The sequence below is a fragment of the Cimex lectularius genome, unplaced genomic scaffold (genome assembly GCF_000648675.2).
Source record: "Cimex lectularius strain Harlan isolate CLEC.00 unplaced genomic scaffold, Clec_2.1 scaffold236, whole genome shotgun sequence".
Classification (NCBI taxonomy): Eukaryota; Metazoa; Arthropoda; class Insecta; order Hemiptera; family Cimicidae; genus Cimex; species Cimex lectularius.
Genome location: NW_019392957.1, coordinates 265,712 through 287,566, shown reverse-complemented (window position 1 = coordinate 287,566; position 21,855 = coordinate 265,712). Strand labels below are relative to the sequence as shown.

At 34.4% G+C, this 21,855-nt stretch overlaps 1 protein-coding gene across 5 annotated transcripts in view; it reads right to left on the bottom strand.

The window, feature by feature from the left end:
- Window positions 1-21,855, bottom strand: part of LOC106666316 (protein FAM13A) — an 81,407-nt gene that overhangs the window by 20,851 nt on the left and 38,701 nt on the right. The window contains exon 1 of one of the 5 annotated variants that reach the window (XM_014393402.2): window positions 16,147-16,404. The exons of 3 other annotated variants lie outside the window; for them this stretch is intronic. The gene's annotated coding sequence lies outside the window, so the exon portion shown is untranslated. Of the gene's footprint in view, window positions 1-6,054; window positions 6,220-16,146; window positions 16,405-21,855 lie in introns of those variants that run through there. One more of the 5 variants, XM_014393403.2, reaches the window with a different exon arrangement.

The window sequence follows — 21,855 nt, the reverse complement described above, 5'->3', positions numbered from 1 at the left end:
GACAAACACTTTGAGCCCTGAAGATGATCTCAATAAAGATCGAAACGTTGGCACGATAAAGAAAATGTTTTTCTGAAACCTACATCACACCAGACCGCATCTCACGATTTTTAAATAAATATATGAATATATTTAGGTTTGGAATTTTATGCGGATTTAAATCACCAGGTGTGACTCATAAAATGATGAATTGGTCGGTAATAGGTGCGGGGAGTAGAATTATGTGTTTATATAACTGATCTCATTTTCAAAACGGCTGAGTTTGAAATATTTCGGCTATGTAGCTAGGAAAAGCGGACAACAAATTTATTTTTAATTCGCAATGTTTTTCAATGATGCCATGCAGAATAAAATTTAATGAACACCTGCCAACTCGAGCACATGTTCATATTCGTGATTTCAATGTAATTTTCGAGACGCGGGGAGAGGCAAAGTGTTCAAAGGAAGAACGCGTGGGCGTTTCGACTCAATTAGAATTTACACGAGGGGTTTGTGATGCGATAATTTTACACGTATCCGCTTACCCAGACTGCTATCTGGGTCTATTTAAATGATGAACATAAAAGGGGACGAACGACAATAATTGCTCACTAAGGGAGTCTTTAAAAAAAACAGGACGACGGCAGAATCAGGTGTAAAGCGTTACTCGGTATATAGAAATGACGCAGAAATAAATAATAAAAAAATAGTCAAGACACGTCATCCTGCTGATTACATCATTCGTCATTAGGGAGGCGTCAAGTACTATGCACTTCTAAAGCCGCAGTTCAAGCTCAAGGACGCCAATATACGATCCAAAGTCACACGATCAAACGCGACATACATATTATCCATATATTTATATAATGCCCATGCATATATGTTCTCAAAATATACCTTTATAGATGTTTACACCATTTTACTTATGTAGATGCATATAATTGACCTATGTACACCAGATATACGTTTATTAATGTGTACACAAGTTAAACCTATGAAGAGGTGAATACATGTACCTAAGTATATATGGTAATAACCATGGTAAGGGGTGGTTAGGGATGGTAACCAATCAAATCACCTAACAGGAAAGCCAGACGCGATTAAATGCTGCTACGAGACAGGCAACTGCAGCGTTACCAAAGTTGTGTGCACAGATGGGTCAAAGTCAGACAAAGGAACGGGCGCAGCAATAATGACAACAGAAGGCACAGTATCCCATAAATGGAAGCTTTCGGAAATAACCACCATCTATTCGGCAGAGAGCATTGCCATACTACAAGCTCTTAAGTATCTAGCAGAAAATCTAACACACGACGACGCAGCCATCGTACCAGACAGCCTTAGCGTACTAACGGCTTTAGAACAGGCTAAAACTGACGAAAACTCACTGATAGAGGAAATACGAGAGGTAATTGCCGAATTGAGGAAAAGCGAAGTAGAAGTTCACTTCATATGGGTCAAAGCACACGATATAAATAAATACAACAAGGAAGTAGACCTATTGGCAAAAGGTGCTGCAAAAAATGGGAGCCCATTTAAATTAATAACAACATGCGATATCAAAACATATAAATAAAATGGCCAAACAGAATTGGCAAAAAGAATACGCCGATCCAAACGAATTAAAGGGAAATACTATGCAAGAATACAACCCGCCATTCCCTACAAGCCATGGTTCCATAGACTTACTAGACCAAGGAACTCTTTCACTACCATTATCAGACTTAGACTTAACCAACTTCCGCACCATCTAGCAAAAATATCTAGGTAGAAAACGCAAATTGCGACTGTGACGGAGAAACATATGCCGACCCGGAACATGTCATATTAACATGCCACAGCAGAAACAAAGGTAGAGAGGAATTATATGAGAATTTAAGAAAGCACGGAGTAGCGTTCCCAACAAATATAGCAACTATATTGAGCGACACTAAAAATATTCCAGTATTTGACAGTTTAATGACCTTTATAAAAAAGAATGACATAAAAATATAAAAGACAACAACATGTAGTGAAAGAAACATAGTAAATTCTATAACTGCGGCGACGCCGAAGGAAAACGCATGGCCGATGCGTTGATGCAAAGCCAAGGAAAAAAAAACCATGGTAACCAGATGTACTTACGTAGCTGTATACAATAATATACCTATGTACGTATATACACATATATGTATACAATTTTACTTAAGCTGATGTGTACAGTACAGATGAACCTAGATACACCAGGTATACCTATATTAATGTGTACACCAGTTGAACCTATGAAGATGTTCACAATACATGTACCTTGTAGATCTGGTAATATCTAAATCGATATATACGTAGATACACAACATATATGAACCCAAGTACACCAGATACACGTTATGTTAAAGGGATAGACACCATTTTCCTTATTTAAATATATACAACATATGTATATGTTAACTGTATGTACCCATGTACCCCAGATATACTTATGTAGCTGTACACAATTTTACTTAAGCTGATGCGTATAGTATTGATGATCCTAGATACATCAGATATACCTAAATGGATGTATATACCCGATGAACATGTATACATGTATACCTATTTAGATGTCTCCACGCATATGTGCATGTATATGTACTTAAATATACAGGAGGATAGGGATAAATGTGGCGGCCTCAAGGCCTTCTGCTCCTCGACCTGAGTAGATCTGTTGTATTCCTACTTGTGTATATAGTTGCACTTATAGATATACTTATTCAGATGTATACTCTAGATATAGCTATAGGTTTATAAAAATATCCTAATTTAGGCACAGAAAGTGAACAAGGACATATTAGTTTTTCCGATTTAATAAGATAAAATACTTTCACCTAAGTCAAAATGTATCTAAATCTTTTTTCTTCTTCGTTTTCAAAAATTTACAGTAAAAGTTCACAGCTTGATACTTGATTTATATAATTTTCCCGGAAAGGACTTAAAACTTTGCAAATCCAATTCATATATCGGGTATTGTTTATTAATTTTTGATTTTTAATTTTTTTTTTTTTAAACCGAAGGCAAAAACATTTCCGCATTCAATTAAACAGTGACAATTATCGTGACGGCATTTAATTGACCGGAGATTTAAATCTCTCGCCGGCAGATTGGATTGATTTGCAAAGCGGTTACGACTTGTTTGTCCTTATCAATCAATCAGTCGATAGGCCGATCAATCAGATAAGGTCGGAAATCAATAGAAATGTGATTTGGGTCAGAGTCGATATTGTAGCCTGTAAATAGGTGGCAACGCTTTTTCCAACCGAGGAACGATGACCAGTTGCCCCTCTCTTCTTTATTAAGCACCATAATTAACCAAGTTCGATGACGAATAATCGCTTCGAGCCATTATTTATATCAGGCAACAAAAAGTTGCTTAATAAACAATCAATGCCTGATAGTTTTTAAAATGTATTTTCTTTTCATTTGTTTTCGCATTTATTATTTTAAGCAGTAGTTGCTGAAGTAGTAGTTCCTGGTAGTTTCAGAATACAGCTCACGGTTTTGACCGGAGTATCCAGGTCTGCCGTTAGTTAAGGTCGTCCTTAAGTCGCATCACACCGATCGTTATTTCCAGGTCAAACAAAGATCCACTTCTGCCCGAGCAGGAGTCCCACAGGGGAGCACAACGAGCAGTCTTCTACTATACACACTTTATACGGCTGACCTATCCAAAGACAATAACCTTCACTGTAGCAGACGATACCTACGAAACCATCGAGCCCCTGGCTATCCAGTGTCAGAGAATCAAGTTAAATCAACAAAAATCAGAGATTACATGGACACACTCCCGACTAAAACCTGGACTAAAACTGGAACGAAAGAAATGAAATACTCAAAAATCTATATGGCAAACGATCCAACTGACACTCCTAGACAAGAAAAAACTGTACTCAGCCCTACTATGTACTGTTTTATTAGACTATTTTATAAAGCAGGACCATCAGTTAAAACTTAATTAACTAATTAACTTTTTCTTAAATTGAAAGCTTTGATAATTTAGTTTATAACAGTAGTTATGTAGTAACTAGTGAAAAACGTTTTAGAAAATTAAATTATAGATTACAATCTCAGCACCTAGGTCACTTCAGCACCCAACAAGCAGTCACTGAAACCAATTCATACTCTGACTCATATTTAAATACATTCTTTCCTATTTAGATACCATTCAATAAATTATGGCAGAGTACTCGTATCCTCCATCACCTTTTACAGGTTTTTTTTTTTTTTTTTTGTAATCGAGAGTCTATGGGGTATTCAATATGCCTTCATCACTACACATTCACGCCAATAAATACATAAACGCTAGGTACACAAAACTATCAGTATACAATAAAACGGCCTAAAAAATAGGGAAACACAGGGACCCAGATACTCGTGCGTTCAAGCACGATTCTCATATCTACACGCTCTCTATACAGAGCCAAAGGAGTTTCACCCTTCAATTTAGTGGGACATATCGATCAACTTTCTCTATTAACATTCAATAATAAAAATAATGGTAATATATAGCGTTCGACAAAACTAATTAGAAAGAAAATTTATATTTATCATATTAATATTTACTTATTTAGAAATTGAGAGATGCGGTCTGGTGTGATGTAGGTTTCAGAAAAGCATTTTCTTTATCGTGCCTACGTTTCGATCTTTATTGAGATCATCTTCAGGGCCTGGGATTTACAAACATTGTTTACATAATACAATTACATTTTGGATGTGGAAAAGTGAATTTATACAANTGTTTGTAAATCCCAGGCCCTGAAGATGATCTCAATAAAGATCGAAACGTTGGCACGATAAAGAAAATGTTTTTCTGAAACCTACATCACACCAGACCGCATCTAACGATTTCTAAATAAATATCGATTGACGGTCACCAATCACCACACATTAATATTTACGTTATTTAAAATAAAACTAATGCAAACATTCAGTAAATTTAAAAAAAAACTGGTGCTACTGGTTTCTAAAAATAACCTTTTATAAATATTAAACCCATTGGCTTTTATTTTTATTTATTTATTCTATTTTGGGCTAGAGAGCAGATGAAAAACAAAAAATCTTAATTTATTATTTAACACATTGCCAATTATGCTTTTATAGGTCAAAAGAGTGTTATGTAAACATTAAAAATTTCACAGTATTTTTGTAATTTTTTTATTTTGCATTTCAGCTTTACTTTAATGAAGACAACAGAATAGCATGATTATAATGAGTTTCTTACTAATATTTTGCTTTAAAAATTATTTTTGTAAGAATGGTTAACTGGTTCTACTGGATTTTTTTTTAAAATGACAGTAATGGATTGGATCTAAATCATTATTACCACATATTTTTTTACACTAATATGTCATAATTTAGTAAAAACACGACAGGTAATATAAAACCAGGAATGTTATATAATATAAATCTTCGAACCAGAAGTCTTTGAACAATTTCGCGCAAAAACACGTTTCCATATGGCTGCATAAAAAAGAATGCAAAATGACCCGTTTCCCCATTGAGTTATCTTCTCTTGGTAAGGAAGATTGTCTCGGCATCCAGGGAGCGGCCCCTAGCAATTTGACAAGTTTCTTTTTTAGCTCCTCGTCAAGTCCTAGTGAAATTTCTAAAAGACAGTTTCAGACCTCGTCAGACCGGTAAAGCTCATTTCGGTCCTCAAGCTTTTAAAAAAAATCGGCCTATGGTCAAATAGTTATTGCAAGTAAATGGATATATTTTAGACTGAAGTGGCGATAATTGATCGATTGGCAATATACAGGCGATATCAGGGTTGACCTTAATCAAGCTTAAAAAAGGACATCGCGCAAGACACTAAAGTTTAAAAATTTGATTAATCCTAAACCAGTTGATCCATACAAATCAATAAAAACAAAAATCACACTGATCTTTTCTTTTGTTTAAAAAACCCTTCAAAAATTTGTTAATTTGTGCAAATGTTGAACGATCAACATTTAGACAGTTGTTTACATTTGAGTCTTAATGTATAGAGCTAGGCATGAATTTTTACGAATTTGATTATTTATTTTTTTGTCTAACAGAATAAGATGCTTAAAAAGTGTTTACCTTGTTCAGATTACCCGATGCGAATCGAAGCCACGGCCAAGACAATGCTGCTCTGTTATCCAGAGAGTTGGAAAACACTATAAATCATTTTTTTAAACCCTCCCCCTCCTTATTTTAAAACAGGAATATGGCAAAAACACAATAGGTATTAAAATGATAAGATAAACGGATTTTCATTTTATATCACGACAGCTGTTTCGCCCTCGTATTGACAATTATTTGTTATATTCAAACTTTTTCCATCGACCGAAATGCCACAATAAAAGAAGCCGGGCTATAAATGCCGCAGCCTTTTTTTTTTCTTCTGTAAAGAAAAGGAGACATCCAGTGACGATGAAAAATCGATCGGTTTTCGAGTTAACCTGGATTAAATCATTCCAAGAGCCATCCGGAAGATTATTATAATAAGTGGAAATACCCAATGACGTAAAAGACAAGGACCTAAACTATCCTGGTTTGGGTATAAAATTGTTGAAAACGTTCAAGGTGAACGGGAGGTCAGTTTTCAAATGGGAAGCTTGAAAATTTGCAGACCAATAACCACTTAAGACACTGGTTATTCGACTCACAAAAAAATCTACCAAAAGCCGTCCTTCTGCTGTAGTATTTTCAGACGTTACAATTAAGCCTTTGAATTAAAAAACTAACTGAAACATCAAGCAAATTATTAATAAAATTGTTTATAGACTAATTTTCTATTGCTAAAGTGTTATGGTTTAATTACATTTTTAAATAGTATATTTAAATGTTGAAATTTGAATCAAATGGTCCAAGTTGATTACAACAGGTTCATTTCTCGTATTTTAAGTGGTTCAACGTTGTGTAGAACTTTCGGTTAACGTGGATCAGTTTCGTTCTTCAAGTGGTTCAATACATTCTTTTATGTGTGTTTATGTGGTCTAATTTCGTTTTTTAAGTGGTTCAATATCCCTGCTGTCAGGTGTGTGTTATCGTGGATCGATTTCGTTCTTTAAGTGTTCCATATACTTTTTTTTTGTTTCGATCTTCAAGTGGTTCAATATCAAGTGTTAATGTGGGTCAATTTGTTCTTGGAGTGGTTTTATACCGTCTTTCATGATTTAATGCGGTTCAGTATCGTCTATCTTTCTCGTGTGGTAAGGTGGTACAGTTTCGCACGACCTTGAAGTGGTTCAATTTCGTCTTTCATGTGTGGTAATGTGGTACAGTTTCCACCGATCTTCAAGTGGTTCAATGTCGTCTTTCATGTGTGTTAATGTGGTACAGTTTCGACCGATCTTCAAGTGGTTCAATTTCGTCTTTCATTTATGGTAATGTGGTACAGTTTCGCACGACCTTGAAGTGGTTCAATTTCGTCTTTCATGTGTGGTAATGTGGTACAGTTTCCACCGATCTTCAAGTGGTTCAATTTCGTCTTTCATGTGTGTTAATGTGGTACAGTTTCCACCGATCTTCAAGTGGTTCAATTTCGTCTTTCATGTGTGGTAATGTGGTACAGTTTCCACCGATCTTCAAGTGGTTCAATGTCGTCTTTCATGTGTGTTAATGTGGTACAGTTTCCACCGATCTTCAAGTGGTTCAATTTCGTCTTTCATGTGTGGTAATGTGGTACAGTTTCGACCGATCTTCAAGTGGTTAAATTTCGTCTTTCATGTGTGGTAATGTGGTACAGTTTCGACCGATCGTCAAGTGGTTCAATTTCGTCTTTCATGTGTGGTAATGTGGTACAGTTTCGACCGATCGTCAAGTGGTTCAATTTCGTCTTTCATTTATGGTAATGTGGTAGTTTCGACCGATCTTCAAGTGATTCAATTTCGTCTTTTATGTGTGGTAAGGTGGTACAGTGTCGACCGATATTCAAGTGGTTCAATTTCGTCTTTCATGTGTGTTAATGCGGTACAGTTTCGACCGATCTTCAAGTCGTTCAATTTCGTCTTTCTCGTGTGGTAATGTGGTGCAGTTTCGACCTTCAAGTGGCCCAAGTCTGTCAAGTGATTTTAAAATGGTTCAATTTCACCTTCGCCCTTCAAATTTCAATACCGCCCTTTAAAAAATTTAAGATACTTTAGTTTGTTAATTCAAATTTAAAATAGTTTATTGGTAGCAGAATTTGTGGTTTTCGGCTGGTAATATTTATTATTATCAGAAAGCCTCTTTATTGTCTTACCGTGGGATTTTCATATAGGAACCACTTTACTATAACATCTCCTCTGAATAATTAGAAAATACGATAAAGAAACAGTTATCTGTTATAAAACAATAAAAGTGAAAAAGGCAGACAATTTTTTCTTAAATCAGTTGTTCCTCATTGTAGGTTAGAGGTGTTTTATAACAACTTGCCTTATTTTTGGGCCAGAAAAGGCCCGATTTATCCGCAAAAACAATACAAATAGGAAAATGCGTAGCCAGAACGAACGTTATCACCCAAGGCCAAGACCGAGCAGATGCTCTTTTGACACAGTCACATAATTATCAACGAGATATCGTCCAACAGTATCGACGTAGTGTTGAACAAAAAAATCCTTTTGTTTGAAAAGATTAAACGTAAGTTGTCTATCAAAAATATATACATCAAACGATATAGTGTATCGGTCATACCAAACAAGATTTTTTTTTCTATAATCAATATTACTTTATCTCTCAATTTTTATTGTGCAACTTTTAATTAGAATATAATCCTTAACATGTAGTGCGTTATCACAAAGATTGGAGAACATTTTTTTTCTATTAATCATCAGGTTTAATCGAAATCCACTGGATGTGGATAGAAATTGCAAATAGCTTTCAAATCGTCCGAGATAATCAGTTCGCTTAGATCGTATAGAAAGTTAAATAAACTTGGCTTATTTCGGGACGGACGTAAACCAAAGAACATTTGATTGATTTGAGAAGCTTTTTATCGATGAAAATGAACCAGGAAAAGTAGCCTTTACCCAAATGGAATAATTTTCCTCCTCGTATTAACTAACTCGGTACAATTTGTTCCACTAGGACTTGCTATCTGCTCCGTCTGATTATTCATTAACGAATGTTCATGCTATTAATAAAAACAAAACAAAAACAGACTTTTTTTGTCTAGAGAAGGATTGAAAATTTCTGATCGAATTCCTTATTTATATTTACGAAATGTCTAAATAGCACGCAGAACGGAAGAATTTAAACATCTGGCAATCCTGGAAAGAATAAGAAATGCAAGCTTAGCTAAAAGAGCGTACGGTTCTTATTTACAAACGACACCCTACTTTATTTACACTGATGCCATTGTAAAACCGGCTGCGATTGTACAAACTAGCCTGTTTACTTCTTTCAAATTCCACGTCAAACAGAAAAACAAACTAATGTAAACTATGTCAAAGAAAAAAAAAAATCATAATCAAACCCTACCATGCCAATTCATGGAACAAAACGACATAAAGAAGTTAAAACGTCAATCAATAGCTGGAGGAGAGAAAAACACTTAGTACTTTAAGTTCCACCCGGTAAAATAAAGTTTGCTGATAAGGGAACTGTCAAGTAAACAGGATATAATGACTCACGCAATCGCAAAGGAAATTTATTTGTTCCTTAAATGTTAACTTTCAAAGGACGAAATAAAGAGATGTGAAAGACGAGAGAGAGTGCATATAGAGATAGATACAGAAAGAGAGAGAGGAGAGAGAGAGAGAGAGTGTGTGTGAGTGAGGATACATAGATGTAGGTAGATAGATATATAAAGATATATAGACAGATAGAAAGAGAGATAGGATATATAGATAGACAGATAATTGTAATTTTAATTGAAAATTTTATTTATAAAAGCTCGCAAAATGAGAGCTAGAGATATGAGTGAGTGAGTGAGTGAGTGAGTGAGAGAAAGAGAGAGAGAGATAGAGAGAAAGAAATAAAGAGAGAGGATACATAAACAGATAAGATAATTGGTATCGAATTGAACACTTATAAAACCTGGCAAATTGAGAGCTAGTGTGTGTGTGTGTGTGTGTGTGTGTGTGTTAGAGTGAGAGAGAGAGAAAGAGAAAGAGAGAGAGAAAGAGAGAGAGAAAGAGAGAGAGAGAGAGAGAGAGAGAGAGAGAGAGAGAGAGAGAAAGAAAGTGATAGAGGATACATAGATTGAATTGAAATTTTTATTTATAAAAGCTCGCAACTTGAGAGCTAAAGAGATGTGTTGTGTTGTGTTGTGTTGTGTTGTGTGTGTGTGTGTGTGTGTGTGTGAGAGAGAGAGAGAGAGAGAGAGAGAGAGAGTGAGAGAGAAAACTAGAGACAGAAAAATAAAGCGAGAGAGAGAGAGTGAGAGAGAGAGAGAAAGAGAGAAAACTAGAAACAGAAAAAGAAAGCGAGAGAGAGAGAGAGAGAGAGAGAGAGAGAGAGAGAGAGAGAGAGAGATAGATAGATAGATATATAGAGAGAGAGAGAGTGAGAGAGAGAAAGAGTGAGAGAAAAAAAGAGTGAGGGAGAGGGAAAACGAGAGACAGAGAGAGGTTACGTAGATGTACATAGACAGTGTGTGCTAAAGGGAGACTGGATAGAAAAGATAAATAAAGATATCTGAGAGATGGTTAGTGTGTGTTTGGTTTGTGTGCACTCGGCGTTATTTTTCTGTAAAGTCCCACGGTATTTAATGAAATAATTAAACGTAATAAACAACAAAGGCTCGTTCTCGGCGGCCGGAAGTAATTTCCTTCGAGACAATTAGCCTTTTTTTAATTGCCGGCCCAATTACATTCGAACTGCAATGGGATTCTTGTTGGCGTAGGGTATTTATATTTACTAATAGTTGAACAAAACGAGGGGGGGGAAATAGTTCTGTCTACAATATTTTTGACTAAATGCCGTTATTATACACATTGACATTTATGTAAAAGCTAAGTTCGTTAATCCTGACTTTTTTTTTTTTTAATGGCTTTATGCTCTATGCATATTAGCCGTGTTAAGTGAATCCATTTGTTAATAAATATTGTCCTCATATATCAGACAGCTAAGGTCATTTTTATTCCTGATAAATATTCCTATAATAATTGTAAAACTAAAAATTCACATTTTATAAAAATGATACTAGATGTGTTAGAAATGATGTTCGTACCTAACAGAAGGATTTGACTTTTGATCTCAACATTTACAAAACGAACAGGTTGGAACATGTTTCCGGTCGAACCGGTCTTCAAAATAAATTTAATATCAAATCGTCGAAAACGTCACCGTTGAACGATTCGAAAATTACATTTCCGCCGGGCACCGGCGGTTGATCCTGTTTTCCTCCGGCGTCCTTGCAAAGCGGGGCGCGACTGTATTTATTTTTAAATTGGCGTTGCCGTCTGGAATCTAGAGAACAATTTCGTCCCTATCTGCACTGTAGCCGCCTTATCTCCTTTATGCGGGAAAAAAGTTATTCTTGTAGCATTATATTGATAATTGTTACTGACCTGCCTCAACAACTGAAGAATGTTCTGTTGGCATGGCGCGAGCTTATAATTGCATTAAAATTTATCGATGAATTTTTGTTGTTAAATGTACTATTCATTAAATTATTATTGAACTTCAATAACACCTAAGGTCATTTCATGCCTAAAATAATATAAATTTCCCTTACAATTATTAATAGATTATTAACAAACGTGTTCAATATCGATTTTAATTTAAAAATTAAACCTTTTATCGGCCAATTTTAAGGAGGTATCACAAAATAAACATATATCTTTAAATATTTAATCATTACTGTTGTTAAGTACACAATTTTCTTACAATAAATATGTACCTTCTACACAAATTAAAAATTCTAATATTTTAATTGGCCTGCTTTAATGGAGCTGAGGTTATTTTTTTTTCAGAAAAATTTTTGAGAAAAATCATTTATAAGATACGGCAGACAGACCCTCCATGCCATAATTTTACATTAAATTATATATTATGTAATGTTTATAACTTTTCTTTTTTTGCAATAAAGTATATTATTATCATTTATTTATTTATAACATGTCAATGCAAATGTTCAAATTTTAAATAGTTAATTTTTAATGTTTTGCTCGGTACATCGCTTAAAATTGCAAAAAAAAATCAAACACCACTTTAAACCCGTTTTTCCCTTGGAAGGCCAGTTGTTTTAAGCATAAATATGCTTTTAAAAATAGCAAAACTCTTATTTGAAACAAGAAATTCCAACTCCCCTCCCCCAAAGTAGTAACCATAAAAAAAAAAAAAAAAAACGAGTAGGAAATTTAGAATAAACTGTATTTTATCAGTTTTGGCAAAATGATAACATCTAACTCAGTCATAAATTTTGATATATCTAATTTAACAAAATGTTAATTGCTTTTTTGCTCGTATCGTCCCTTAAAATGGCAAAAATCAAACACCACTTTAAACATGTTTTACCCCACGAAGGAGTTATTTAAAGCATAAATATGCTTTTAAAAAATAGCAAAAATAATGTTGTAAAATTGCATAGGTTTATTTAATAAATATTGACCCTCTACAATAACTAAAATAATTTTACACTCTGACAATGAATACCTTTAACAATTTAAGAAATGTGATAATGACCTTTTCAATGACCACCATTTTTTATTAGCCGTTTTGGGAAAAAATATTATTTAATTAACTATTTCTAGAATAATTATACCAAATATTTTCAACAAAAAAATAATCTCATTATCTACAAATAGTCCAATTTAAATAATTATTATTGTTGTTAAGTGTACAATTTATTCGTTGATAAATATTGACCTTCGTACTATCGGACGTATTAAAAATAAAATTATATGATAAAAAAAGTATTTTGACTATCAAGGGGCGGGATCACCGGTTTTAATATTAATAAAACTTTTTTTGGTGATACTAGATCTAAATTATATTATATAAGTGTCCGACAGTTCTTGCCAATAGAAAGCCTTCAAGAGAAGAAAAATATTTTAGGTAATTTAATTAATTTTCGAAAATATATTTTTCTGCCTTTGTTGCGCATGTATTGCAAGGTTATATATCAGATTTTTTTTCACTTGGGATAAAAAAATAAAATAAAGGATCCCAAGACGCTTTCATCCTCAACCGATTAAGGATAGGCAATGCGAGGTTTACCTGAACCCGCGTACGAGTCCGGCACGCGGAGAAGGGTTGTCGATATGTCCCACCTAATTGAATGGTGCAATTCCTTGGCTCTATATAGAGAGCGCGTAGTAACGTCACCCGATATGAAAAATGTACTTGAGCACGAAAGCCAGAGTACCAGGGTCCCCTGTTCCGATTCTTGGAGGAAACAGTATTGTTTTATTATATATAGTAATTTTGTGTCCTTATGTGTTGAGAGTGAATGTATTTATTAGCGAGAGAATATTGAGTTCTCCACCGACCCTGAAATTAGGTTAGCTATTTAATATGCGTAAAGGATAATAGAGGAAGAGCACTGCCTAATTGAATGAATGCTATGTAAATAAAAAAATTATGTATTTAAGATTGGGTTTGGATTTTAGGAACTGTGCGTTGTTCAAGCTCAACTTCGATGGGTGGACGTATAGGATCGACGTCTGACATGAGATTGCCAACACCCAGGATGGGTGATTTTCGACCGGTAATTCATTGTAAAGCCCAAAATATGGAACTGCCAATGGGCTGCGAGAAGTAATAGGCTCAAAGCTGTACATGTGCGAAGTAGGAACATATACAAAATTTTCTGATTTGAACTATATAAATCATCAACAACAGCAACTTTCAGCAAACTAGATCCGAAAAATTTTATTTTGAAAAAAGCTATTCAAATTCGATTTAAGCACTCTTTAAACTTCTGAAATTTTTAAAGCAATAAAATAAAATAAAACGATTCGTCTGAACTATTTTTTTCTGATGTCCGGTTTTCCTCTTAAAGATTCATAATTTCTCAGGATTTTATCCTGAAGTTGATGTTCAATTTTACCGCAACCAGTGTCACGAGCGGGATTCGAACCCAACACCTTCGGCCACTATGCCGTTGCCCTACGTCATGGCTACGATCCACTCTGACCCTCCTCATCTCAACCACATTTTGAATTTTCCTCTTTTTGGGAAGGTTCGAATCCCGCTCGTGACACACCCTTTTTCAACTCAACCAAGATCTTAGATAAAAAGTATAATTAATTAAAATAATTAGTACGTTCCATTATGACTGCTAAATACATATAATTATTACAAAAGTTGGAAAGGGAGATGACTTATCTTTGGGATTATATCGATAAAATTTAGATGATGTTATGATAAGTGAAAAAATTAAGGATGAAATCAACAAAAACTACCTGAACGTTTTATTTTATATCTCTAATTTCAGTTTATTTATGGAAGCCAAATTTATGCCATTAGGTGCAATTTAAAGGGGTTTTTAAACACCTGCAAAGTTTCATGCGGATCGGTGGTCTTTTATCAAAGTTATGAACATTTTTTTTGTGTTTTTGAAAAAAAATCATAGGCTGCAAGGCAAACAAGTTGAGATTTGTTATTTACCCCAAAAAAATTATTCATTTTTTTTAGAGAGTAATTAATAAATTTCAACTTAGTTTTATTTAAAAAAAATATTTTAACCTATTTTGTAATTTTTGTTAAAATTAAAAATGTATTCTTATTTAAAGAAATATAATTTACCTGATTTATGAGCTAGTTTTTTAATAAATAAATAATTTAAGGAGGTATTTGTTATTTTGTTATATTTTACGAAAACAATTCGCATTAAATATCTTATTTATCAGTGTAGTTGTTCGCCAATAAATATTGATCTAAAGGATAACATCAAGGAACATTTCACGTCCGGACGACCAGCGCCCATTCCCGTTAAATTGTTTATTACTACCAAGAAAAAAGAAACATGTTCAATACTTAATAATAACAACTGTTTTGGGAAAGTAAATAATGTATTGGAAAAAAAATTATATATAGTTTTTTCAATATTTATATGTTTTTAGACCTAAGACCTTAATGAGCATCCGACAGCTTGGTAATTTCAGCCCAGGCATGCGAAATATTACAACACATTCAACACGCATTCACACAAATAAATACATTCACACTATATACATTGCATCCATTCTATTTGATATATGGAGTACTCAATATTGTTTGTAAATAATTAGAGAATTACTTTAAAATTTTACTAAAAACAATTTATAATGTTTTTTGGTTTATAAGTTTGTTAATATTTATTACTGATCTATAATAAGGCTGTAGAGGAGTATTAATGGGGTCAAAAGTATAAATTTATAAATTGATCTATATGATGAAACTGTTTCAAATTAATTGTTAATTGACTTAATAACCTAATACAAACGTTTTAAATGTTTAATTAAGGTTTTTCAGTACAAGTTACAAAAAAAATATTAACCTTGTAACAAAGGTCATTTTAACGTCCTGACGTCCATCAAATAATTAATTAACGAATAATTGCTCTCCCGGAATAGCCGGGTTGGTAAGTACCATCGGTACAACTGACCGGAAGGAAACTGGTTTAAATGAACAAATACATTATAGACAATCTCCAACCATTTAAGGACACCTGACGACTGTACGCAAATTGTCAACTTCCTAAAAAATCTATTCAAAATAAATTTGTTTTGTCTATGCTATATGCAAGGTCGTGCGTGTGCAAGCATAAAAGGCCTAAAAATATCAAGATTTTTTTTTAACCACTTTACCCCTGACTGCCCATCCGCTACCGTGGAATTACGTGTGCTGGCATTCCGCATGTTCCCTTTAATAAAAGGGATTGTACTCTTGTAAAACGGCCAATTTGATCAAATTGATAATCACCGGTCCGCCCATTCTCGCTGTTACATTCTGGTCGAGAGTAAATTTCAAAATATTCAACAGTATTGACCTTAATCACGGTTCTAGTTCTACGATAATTACTTGATCATATATGCAGTTTAAAAAAATGTATTTTGTAAACATGTACTACTGTTTTTGAAGTTTTTGAGCTTAGAACTGTCATTTCTGGGTTTTTTTAATGATAAACATGCTTTGTGGTTTTAAATTTATATTGTAACAGGATTCAGCGTGCATTATTTGTACAGGAAGTTGGAGGACTAGGTCGACTTATATGACCTTCACCTAGTCAATTAACATAGATGTAAAATGTAAATAAAAAGAGATTAGTGTTAAACTTACCAAAAAATAATTCCATCCGAGAAGCTAAACCGACAGACAACTCCTCACCGGCAAGGTTCAACATGCCATCCTTGTCTCTTTGTTGTCGTCAATAAAAAAAAATCAAAACTCCTTTTTTTGTATGGGTGTAAAAGCTTCTTTATGTACAACTAAGTCAACAATGAAGTATCCACTCGAAGCACGACGACACTTCTACAAGACGGGCTAATGTTTGATGCAGGGCCCCCCACCAAATAGCAATACCGGCATCCAAGAACTACGCACAATTCACAGTACCACGTGGTCGATACCGGGGGGGCACCCAGTCAGTGGAGGGGCTTTTCGTACCCGACTGTACGTACCGTCCTACCTTAAGAAAAGGGTTGTTCTTCCCAAACTTGACTTAAAATTTTTACTCTGATTTAATTTTACGAAATTAACTGTTTTTCCAGGTAGGCCAGGGCCTATTACGGAAAACTTCAAAGGGAACTCGTATTCAATAAACACGCCGACAAGACTAAAAATTAAAATCTTAAACTCTTTTAAAACTTAAAAGGCCCTAGGTACAAACTCAACCCGTATAAGTTATTAAATAGACGAAGAAAACTCATCACATTGCCAACGAAAAATATTTTAAAAACAAAAACAGATTTTTTCAAATTAATTACTCATTTATTCTTATCTATTTTCGCCTGATATTAAAATCGCTTAGGTCATATCAATAAATAGCTGCTGCTATAGCAATGACCAGATTATAATTAATTTAATTGTGTTATTTTAATTCACAACAAATATCATTTATAAAATATACGGGTAAACATCAAGAGTTAATTATTTTTTATTGATTATTTTATTTGATTGCATTCTACTAGACTTGGTATCTTCACTAGATCTGGTGAAATTGTTGTAGGTACAACTTTAGAAATTCATGAATTATAAGGAAAAATTCAATTATGATGGTCTGAAAGAAAATTGACCAAAATACCGGTTAATTATTTAGTGATAGATTAAAATTTAACTAAAAATTTATTACTTAGTTTTGCTACTAATAACACCTATTACATTCTGTAACCTTTCGGAGGGCCTTAAATAAGTGATTTTTTGTTTTGTGAACAGAACCCCATTCTTCAACAAGAGCTATTTGAAGTAGTTCAACCCTTGTTGGAGGCGGCGAACGATGTCTGACCCGTCCCATAAGTTGTTCTACGGAATTCATGTCAGAACGTACTATCCGATTCCTTGTGGTAATCCCTACATCCTCCAAGTAATGAGTGACAACTCGAGCTACATGTCGTCGAGCATTATCATACCTTTAATCGAAGTTGTCCCCAATAAATAAAACGAATCGGACAAACGCTCAAGAACTTCTTCAATGTGATTAGTACAGTCCAAAATCCATTCTGTATGATCATCAGTTCGGTATGGGCCAGGACGTTGATTCCATCCCACACCATATCTGACTGTCTCTAGTCTCAGTTCGGTATGGGCCTGGAAGATGATTCAACCCCACACAATAGCTGACTGTCTCTAGTCTTAGTTCGATATGTGCCTGGACGTTGATTCCATCCCACACAATATCTGACTGTTTCTAGTATTAATTCGGTATAGGGATAGACCAACATTCCATCCCACACCATAGCTGACTGTCTCTAGTCTTAGTTCGGTATGGGCCTGGATGTATCCCACACCATAGATGACTATCTCTAGTCTTAGTTCGATATGTGCCTGGACGTTGATTCCATCCCACACAATATCTGACTGTTTCTAGTATTAATTCGGTATAGGGATAGACCAACATTCCATCCCACACCACAGCTGACTGTCCCTAGTCTTACTTCGGTATAGGGATAGACCAACATTCCATCCCACACCATATCTGACTGTCTCTAGTCTTAATTCGGTATGGGCATTGACGTTGATTCCACCCGACACAACAGCTGACTGTCTCTAGTCTTAATTCGGTATAGGGATAGACCAACATTCCATCCCACACCATAGCTGACTGTCTCTAACCTTTAAAAGACTCAAGCATGGAACAAGAAGCAAAGCGTTCTCCACGTCCTCACGACACACGGTCTGATTGCCACAAACCAAACCGGCACTCATCTGCGAAGATACAGCCCACCATTCAAGTGTCCGAGCGACATGATGATTTACGAACAGTCTTCGTTTCTACTCTCCAGTAGAATAGCACTTGATGGGGGGACGAAACCTTTTCATGACTGTTTTTAGACCTTACCATTACGCTAAGGATGGTTTGGGGTTATCATGACGGTTCCAATAAAATCGTCTCTACCCATCGAACTCGCGGTCGATCGTCACCTTCTCATCCGTCGAGACTTCCCGTAGCCCTAAACCATAGTATACCATCGTATATGGTACAACACAGCACACCCAATACTCGGGCTATGAACCGTCGTTGGACAAAACATCTGCATGGGCTAGTTCTCGACTTAAAACCCTGCTTTTAAGAAAAATTTTTTTTACTATAATTTTTGTTTCATTAAAGAAAACCATTTAAAAAACACAATTAACTCACTCGACAAGTTGACTCTGGAAAGGGTAACACACTATAAAGGTAAGCAACAAACTATTGATGTGTTTGCGTTTTAAGTCAACTAATCTATTAATCTTTATACCTGATTATTATAGAAAATAAACAAATAAATACAAGTGTCCGGTTTTTTGTCTTTATTATTTCACCATTCATATTCGATTATGCCATGGTGTGTTCTAAGTTATGATTCTTAAAATATTTAAGCGCGTAGTTTTTCTAAAGTCATAAATCGATTGGTAAACAGAAAATAATAGTATACATCAAAAAAATAATACTGGGGTCATTTCAATGGCAATGTCGACTATTGTTGTCTCATCGTATTTTCAATCTAACTGCACATAAGCACCGCGTATCTCTATCAACCTGATTATAAATATTTTTAAACGTGATGAACAATGTGTCTTTAGGAAAAATTACTAATGATTATTACTGTTCGTTTCAGTTCTTATTTTGTTCTTTAACACTGGCAGCAATTTTGACTCATACAATTCTTTAATTAAGGGATATTTTATTATACTGATCAGGACTAAAAATACTATTTGTTATCAAAACACTTTTTAATTTTTTTGAATTTTTTGCCTTAAAGATGATTCATTCCACGATGAGGGTGACGTCATTATAAGCGTAGATATCAATTATAAATGATTATTTGAAGTCGTGTCACGTCAGACAAGAATGACACATCTACATAGAAAACAAACACTTTGAGCTCTGAAGATGATCTCAATAAAGATCGAAACTTTATTTAGAAATTGTGAGATGCGGTCTGGTGTGATGTAGGTTTCAGAAAAACATTTTCTTTATCGTGCCAACGTCTCATAAAGACTCATATCTCAATAAAGATCGAAACGTAGCACGATAAAGAAATTGTTTTTCTGAAACCTACATCACATCAGACCGCATCTCACGATTTCTAAATAAATATCGATTAACGGTCACTAATCACCACACAACGATCGAAACGTTGGTAGGATAAAGAAAATGTTTTTCTAAAACCAACGTCACATCAGACCGTACTAACGGTCACAAAACACATACAAGCATAAAAAAAGCATGCAATTCTTTTAAAAAAAATTGTTTGTTAAAATTAATTTACGATCAGTATTTAGGCGTGTGCTTAATAGCAGAGCTCAATCGTTATGACTATTTGTCGTAAAAATCCCTTTGAGAGGTGGACACGACTTTCCTTATCGGTCCACTAATCGCGCTTTCATGACTGGAACTTCCAGTTTTGAGATAAGCGTTATCGAGATTGTTGAAAAAGTTTTAGATTATGGAATTAAAACAAATTCGAAATTAAATAACAAACATCGAACAGAAAAAAAAACAACACACACACACATTGGAATTCAGGAAGGTTCTCAAGGCGTACAGGATACTCTTATTTATTATCATACTCTGACTCTCTTACACACACAAACGCACACGCGTTAAGGTCAATTTTATATGACAACCCTTCGGGCAAGTTATAAACGACTCTCTTTCTGTACTGATTGAGCCGTATGACAAATTAAACGATTCAGTGAATAACTAATCTATTGAAACTATTGACTTTTGAACTATGTGACTGATAGACCTATTGACTTTACCTTCTGAATGATAGACTGAACGATTCATTTGCCTTCCTGAACCGGGAATATGAGGGATTATCCGAACGAATGGATTTTTTACTAAACCGCTCAAGTATTTTTGATTAATCAACCGACTAATTGACTTACTCACTGAACAACTGAACGTTCTTGTTAATTCAGTCATAATTATTGAGTATTGACCAAACAATTGATTTGTTCACTGACAGTTCGACTGACTAATATATGAACTAAGTGATTGAATGACGGAACGATTGACTTAGTGGACAATTGAACGACTTATTGAATCCCTTGATTTACCATTTAAGTATCAGACTTAATTTTTTTTTTGAACCGATAGACTTACTAAACAATTGACCGACACACAGAACCGACTGACTCGTGACAGACTAATTGATTTATTGACTGGATATTTAAAGACCTACTTAATCTATTAAACGTCTAAATGAATAACGAATTGACGGAAAAATTGACTTATCAACAGAATCAATCGACTTTCCTTCCGTCCTGATGCGCTTAACGTCTTAGTAATTGACTTACTGTGAACTATTGACTCGCTAAACGTTTGAATTGGCTGGCCGATTGTTGAAATTGAACTACTTAACAATCGCCCAACAATTGACTTTGAACTACTGACTACCGGAGTGAACCAATTGACAAACTAATTTAGTGAACGATTAACTGATCAATTGACAACAAGTTTGACTTATAGAAAAATTGACTATCCTAGTGATTTCAATCCTTATCATGAGATTAAGTAAGATTAAGTAACTCGAAAGTTTTCGTATTGACTTCTGACTTGACACGGCCTTATGAATAATATATAAATGATGGATGTGATAGTGATAAAAAAAACACGTAAATTGATAATTTTTCAATAAACGCTTTTTAGAGCGCTTAAAGTCTTTAGTTGTTGAGGAAGGCCCGTAAATAACAATTTATAATTAAAAAATGTACATATTTACGAGTTATATCTTATTACCTAGTAGGTTCATTAAGTTCCAGGTTATTTTAGTAAATTGTGCTTGATTTATTTGAAGATTAATTATTCATTGATTAACAAAGTGATGGCAAGTAATATTAAGACAAGCTTGAGATAGTCTTGTACGTGATAAAAAGTCAATTTTTCACAATGAACATGCAGCGTTGATTACAAAAATAATAATTAAATATTTATAACTAAAATTATCGCAAAAACCCACTACAGTGACCCTTAAATATTTTTATACACTGGATTTGAACTATCAGCATTTTTTCTTTTATGAGTTTAAAAGACACAGAGAATGTAAACTAAAGAGTTCGGCAGAAAAAAAAATCATTACGTTGCATTTTGCAACCGATTCCGCAATCTCCCCCAACTTGATTTTTAGAAGTGGCTGTACTTCCTGACCAGAGGGCCTGCCCTACCACAAGGGCGTAAGCGCTGCGCAAAAAGCACAAGTCCCTGCCGGAACTAGGCTACTATTTTATTTAAACAATTAATTTTCTAAGCTGGGGAAATTTAGCTATAACTTCCAAACAAAATAAAAATATACACATTTTTAAAAGAAAGTTGTACAAAAAAATTTTTTTGCTTGTTAAATA